The sequence below is a fragment of the Vespula vulgaris genome, chromosome 5 (assembly GCF_905475345.1).
Source record: "Vespula vulgaris chromosome 5, iyVesVulg1.1, whole genome shotgun sequence".
NCBI classification, from domain to species: Eukaryota; Metazoa; Arthropoda; class Insecta; order Hymenoptera; family Vespidae; genus Vespula; species Vespula vulgaris.
This window is the reverse complement of record NC_066590.1, coordinates 3500001-3505000: the sequence shown is the minus strand read 5'-3', so window position 1 is coordinate 3505000 and position 5000 is coordinate 3500001. Positions and strand designations below refer to the sequence as shown.

The following is a 5000-nucleotide window of genomic DNA, read 5'->3' as shown; positions in this document are numbered from 1 at the left end:
GAACGAGCTTTCTCAAAAAGAACCGAAAGTGTACGGTGAGGAGGTTCCGTTATATATGAAAGAAGACACTTCGTATAGAAACGCACGAATCTAGTTAACGCAGAAAAGGAAACGAATGTGTGTGTGTGTGTGTGCCTTTTGAGAAAGCCAAAAAAAAAGAAAAAGAAAAGGAAAAAGAAGAAAAAAAAAGAAAAAAAGCCGTTTGCCAGCGCCAGCCAGTCATCTGTATGCCAAAAAGCAACGAACGAACGCATTGACTAGAATGTATATATATGTATGTACGTACGTATATACGTATCTATACCTATGTATGTATATATGCATGTACGAAAATGAATACGCGAAGCGTGCACGCATACACGCAGATCGACCACGTTGGTACATTCCATGCGAGTATGTGGCAATTTCGGAGACGCGTTCCAAGATCTTAATTTTTGTGTCCCGGCCACTTTCGGTTGGGATCAAAATTTGCGATTCAAATTGGAATACGATCTCCGAGGCGGATACTCTTCAAGCGAATTCCTTTGCATTAACGGACTTTGTGATCTTTGGACATTAACCAAATATCAAGAAGCTATCGCATTATCTTTACAAATATATATATATATATATATGAAGGAAAAAGAAATATCGTATTCGTTAAACGTTTCGAAACTTCCGTACGAATTATTATTACGTGTTGAAGAAGATTTGTAATGATTAATTACAATTAAAGAAGAATAAAAAATTCGTTAAGAATTCTAAAGCAGTAAAAGAAATCTTTCATCAAAATCTCCATATACATACATACATACATACATATATACATATCCCTATACATGGTTAACGCAGTTATTATTACTCTAACTTAAAGATTCATTCCTTCGAACAAGATTTAGATGAGAGGATTAAACGAAGCAGGAGAATAAGTAAGCGTGCAAGAGGACAGACAGAGTAACAGTACAGAGTGTGAACATACTCGGATGAACATTTGGACGGCATGAATACAGCAAGCATGCGTAGTTGTATATATAATAGAATGGTTCGAGAGTGGATGATGGACCAAGGCCCATCGATGGATGCATTAATCATTTCCATATTCAATGGACACCTCTTACGAATTTCCTCCTCTAATCTTTTTTCTCTGCTCTCTATCCCTCTCCCTCCTCCTCTCTCTCTTACTCACTTTTTCTCCTTTCCCCTATCTCCACCCATTTTTTTTATCTCTTGCCTGTCTTTTTCGCCACACTTCTTTCTCTCTCTCTCTCTCTCTCTTTCTCTCTCTTATATAGGGATTCTTCCGTGTGGCTCGCAAAGCCACGGTTTTATCCGTAGACAAGCACGTGGGGAGAAACCCGTGGTAAAATAAATAACCAGAGCGACGCACGCGAGAGACGCTTTCCCATTCTATCTTTCTATGTTTCTCTGTTCTTCTCTCTTTCTCTCTCTCTTTCTGTCTTCCTCTATCTATCTCTTTTTTTCTCTCACCCGCCAAGAGATCTTCTGACACTGCGTGACTTCGTCTAGACGAGTTACGTAATTCCTTTGAAAGAAATGAAGAAGGAAGATCGATCCTTACGTCGTGTACACCTATATACATTTGTTCCTTTATCTATCTTTCTTTTTTTCTTCCGTCTTTCTTTCACTTTTTTCTTCATAGACATTTTTAAGGTAAATACCAATATATGTATTTACATACATGTGTATATAAATTTTTTTATGCGTCCAAGTTAGAGTTACTTTTGATAAGATCTCTCTCTCTTTCTCTCTTTCTCTCGTTAATTACCTGCCTTTTTATTAGCTTAAAGTATACGATTCAAAAGTTAGAGATCTGTCAAAGAAGAAGAAGAGTGAACAGAGAAAGAAAGAAGGAGAAGGGAAAGCAAAAGAGGGGAGAAAGAGGAGGAGGAGAAGAAGAAGAAGAAGTAGAAGAAGAAGAAGAGAAAAGAGAAGATGATGATGAGAAAAGAGCGCACCGACATCTTGTCGAACTTGTCGAAGGATCGCTTCCGTGGGAGAGTGCACGCCTATCCAGAAGAGTCTTGGATAACTTCCAGCTCTCTTGGATGACTGGAATACGAAGAAAATTTCGAAGAAAAACTCGTCGGAACACCTCTCTTCTTCCTATTTCTTCTCTCGATGTTCGAACTCTTGATGTTCGAACTCTTTCTCTCTGTGTTCGTCTTGATATTGGTACTTTTTTTTTTTACCATAAACGACTATCTTCTCTAATAGAGTTTAACTTTTCAAAGAAACGAATCTTAATATTTAATAATTACAAGGATAAATATCCTTTGATCAATTAATTATATCCTCGAGTTGTCCTTTTTATTTCGTTCAAATCTTTTTTTCTCAATGTCTTAATCTTCTTTTCTTTTCCTTCTTTTCTTTCTTTTTTCTTTTCTTTTTTTTTTTTTTTGACGAAGTTTTCGTAATCTCGTTAGAAAGAGAGTTTTGGAAATATACTTGTCGATCGTGCGAGTAACAATATCCACGTAACATATTGTCACCCTATACCCCAGCCACCCCCAATCCACCCCCGAACGAGTCTCGTTTCTCTTAAAGAATTCAAGAGAGACCGAAATAGGAACGACGGCTCGATTCGACTCGACTCGGCTCGGTTCGACTCGGCTACCTCGAGGAATTAGCTGGAATTATTAAGTAGTACGAAGTGCATTGATCGATAAAAGTACGATAAGGAGGAGAAAGAAGAAGAGGAAAAAAGAAACAAAGAAGACGAAGAAGAAAGAGAATGAAAAACAAAATGAAAAAGAGAATGAAAATGAAAAAGAAAAAGAAAAAGAGAAAGAGGAAGAACAGAAAGGAGAATGAAGAAAAATAAGAAGAAGAAGAAAAAGAAGAAAAAGAAAAGGACGACACGAAGAAGAAGGCAAAGAAGAAGAAGAAGAAGAAGAAGAAGAAGAGGAGGAAGAAGAAGAAGAGAGAATGGATTAAACGAGAGAACGGTCGCGTACTAGCGTCGAAGCCACCACGATCGATTCGAGATGATTGCTCTCGATAAGCGGACCGGGAGGAATCGGAAGTGGGATCCTTAGAGGTAATAGAGCGCTGCAACGAGCAGACACCTCGCAATTTGGCTAATGGCCTTCCGGCACAACGCGAACTCGTTGCTACCTTGGAGAGCCAGAGTAGAACTATAGTTGTGTTCGTGACAAGAAACAAAATCCTTTGGGAAAGGTACGCACCTTTTCCTTCCTCCTTCGTACTCCTACCATCTTTTTTTCCTTTCTTTTTTGTTCTCTTTTTTAATTTTTTTTTATTCCCCTGTTCCTCTTAACTTTCTCTCCTTCTCTCTCTCTCTCTCTCTCTCTCTCTCTCTGTTTCTCCTACATCGACGACAAGCCTCCAAGCACTTCCGATAGTTTGTGAAACGGAAATTGCGTGCCGCGCGTACTTCTTGCTCTCGAATCCGATGATTTATGATCGTTTCTGTTGCTCTACTCTACACAACGTAGGGCCAACGAGCAAGAATCCTAAAGTCCATGAAAAATGCATCAAGACCTAAGCCTGTTACATGGTACATACGGGCTCACGAAAATATCGATTGTTTACGTCGTCGCCGTAAATAATAATATTTCGGACGGCTAATTTTGCAACATGATTCGAACCTTGATTTTGCTATCTTTTTAAATAAATGAATGAGTAAATATATAAATTAATTAATTAAAACAATTTTCGAGAAAGAAATTAACGAGTTGGGAAAGAAATGGAACAAGAAATTACGAAAAGAAAAAGAGAGAAAATAAAATAATGATAAGCTTTTTTTTATATTTCACAAAGAAAAGATTTCATCTACGACGAGGATTCGAGTGTTCTAGTCATTTGCGGAAAGATATATATATATATACAGAGAGAGATAGAGAGAGAGAGAGAGAGAGAGAGAGAGAGAGAGAGAGAGAGAGTGAGACAGATAAATAGAGAGGGAAGAAGAGGAGGAAGAGATGGTGGTGGAGGTGGAGGTGGAGGTGGAGGAGGAGGAGGATCGTCATCATCGGTCGGCGGGTATTCGAAGCGTAAAACTGCAGGCGCACACGTGAACGCGACTGCACGCGAGCAATTATCCAACACCGTGTGGTTGATGGCAATTGCAGTAGCCGGGGATCCCACGGGTGCGATTGGCCCGGCTAGCAGGGCGCTGTCGCCACCAGCCGACGCCCTTTTCCTGGCACGTTCGAGTTACCAAACGAGCCCAGGAGCGCCACTCACGGACCCCATAGTGCCGCTCTGCCCTATCTCCAATTCTACACCGTATAATTGACCCAATATATACGCTCTATCTCCTACTACCTACCCTAAACTACAACGATCTTCTCTCTCTCTCTCTGTCTCTCTCTCTCTCTCTCTATCTCTCTCTATCTCCAATGATAAAAAGGATGCCAAATGTGATCGTTTCTTTTCAGCATTTTTTTCCCTTCTCGTTCTATCTCATTAAACTTCAAATCAAACTGAATTTTTCAAAGGAATCTTATCGTTAAATCGCGTAAGATCGACAATTTCGTAACGATTTTAAAACGAAATTTGAAAAAAAAAGGGAAAAGGAAAAGAAAAAAATAAGGAAATAAAAAAGTACAGAACAAAAAAAAAAAGAATAGAGCGTTATTATCGATAATAAATAATCAAAACGGGGAGATTAAAAATGACGTCACCTTATCCACCGTATCTGACGTTTGAAATCTCGAACGATTTGGTTGTCCGGCGGAAGTTGACGCGCCTAAATGGGCAGCTTATGCATCGTCACGCGTCGTCGTGTGCGAACTTGCCACGAGGGAGACCTCGTGCTTCTTTCTATCGAGCATTTCTCCCTTTTCCCTAACACTTCCTCCCTTGCTCACTCACCGATCTGTTTCTCCCTCTCTCTCTCTCTCTCTCCCTCTCTTTCTAGCACGCGCGTTCTCCAACGTAGCTCGTCCTCCAACATCGATAGGGGCGGATTTCCAGAATGGACGAGGAGGGTGCGTCAACTGTTGCACGATCGTTCAAACTTTTGGTCGCGCGACTGG

At 40.0% G+C, this 5000-nt stretch overlaps 1 long non-coding RNA gene across 18 annotated transcripts in view; it reads right to left on the bottom strand.

Moving 5' to 3' along the window:
* LOC127063907 (uncharacterized) overlaps window positions 1-5000 on the bottom strand; it is a 131356-nt gene that overhangs the window by 89682 nt on the left and 36674 nt on the right. For all 18 annotated transcript variants that reach the window (XR_007781518.1, XR_007781525.1, XR_007781517.1 and 15 more), the window contains exon 3: window positions 4837-5000. This exon is cut by the window's right edge and continues 55 nt beyond it. This is a non-coding gene — a long non-coding RNA (uncharacterized LOC127063907). The remainder of the gene's footprint in view (window positions 1-4836) is intronic.